A 1474-nucleotide genomic window follows, 5' to 3' on the forward strand; every position below is an offset into this window, starting at 1 on the left:
ACCATTTTTATTCGATGGCGAACTGCATCGTGGACTTTACTTGGTTCACATCGTCGTTTGGGGTAGCACCGAATATCAAATCGCCAGTTAGCTTTAATTCATTTCCGAACAGAACTTTGGCTGGGGTCCGGGATGTGGAATCATGAATGGCCGATCTATAAGCCAGTAAAAACTTCGGAATATGCTCATCCCAGTCTCGTTGGCCACTGTCCAGCACTTTCCGTAGATGTTCTTCCAGGGTGCGATTGAATTTTTCCACCATGCCATCTGATTGTGGATGTAGGGGCGTCGTTCTGGTTTTCTTGATTCCGTAGGAGTCACACATTTCCTTGAAGATCGCTGATTCAAAACTCCTACCTTGATCGGAATGAACCTCAGATGGGACACCACAGCGACAAATCCAATTTTTGCTGAACACATCCACAATTGTCCTGGCTTCTTGATTTGGGATTTCATAAACCTCCAGCCATTTGCTGAAGTAATCCATGACCACTAAGACATACCAGTTCCCAGAGTCGCTTATTGGGAACGGTCCAGCTACATCCATTGCGATTCTTTCAAACGGGGCTCCTGAATTATACTGCTGCATGTAGCCTCGACTCTTCCGTGTTGGACCTTTAGCTCTTATGAACCTTTCACAATAGGCAATCCAGTCGGCAATGGATTTTTGACAGCCGACCCAGTAGAATCTCTGCTTTACCTTTTCAGCGGTTTTTGCTATGCCAAGATGTCCTCCACTTGGCCCATCGTGAAACTCCGACAAGACATCTCTTATTTTGAAGTCTGGGTCGACGATCAAGTTCCGGTGAGATTTACCGTCCTCACTTTCCCATTTGCGATATAAGCAACCATTTATTATAAGTAGACTGTCCAACTGGGCCAACTAGGATTTTAAAAGAGGGCTTTCGGAGGTAATTTCTTTGCGACTAAGTCGCTTGCCCGTTTCTATGGCCGAAATTACTTTGCCCAGAATGGGATCTCTTCGATGTTCCGTGGACCAATCTTCACCCGACTCAAACTGCAATAGTCGGACATCAACGATATTCTCTTTATTCTCAGCCTTTGAGTAGTGCCTGCATTCTACTTTGCATGGCCGACGAGACAGGGCATCAGCATTACCGTGTTTTCCGCCTTTTCTTTGCTCGATTCTGAAGTCATAACCCTGGAGCCTCTCGATCCAACGGGCTAGTTGACCTTCCGGATTCTTAAACTGCAGCAACCTTTGGAGAGCAGCGTGGTCGGTCCTCAGCAGAAAGTGCTGGCCATATAAGTATTTGTGGTAGTGTATAACGCTCTCAAGGACAGCAAGCAGCTCTCTCCTCGTCACGCAGTAATTCCTCTCAGGCTTCGACAATGTCCGGCTGTAGTACCCGATGACTTTTTCCTGTCCGTCGATTTCCTGGGAAAAGACGCCACCGCACGCACGGACTTGCGTCTGTGTCCACAGCAAACTTGCCGCCAGGTATAGGGTATG

Source organism: Musca vetustissima, unplaced genomic scaffold, assembly GCF_032173495.1.
Source record: "Musca vetustissima isolate MV318-11 ecotype Yass unplaced genomic scaffold, APGP_CSIRO_Mvet_v1 utg594, whole genome shotgun sequence".
NCBI classification, from domain to species: Eukaryota; Metazoa; Arthropoda; class Insecta; order Diptera; family Muscidae; genus Musca; species Musca vetustissima.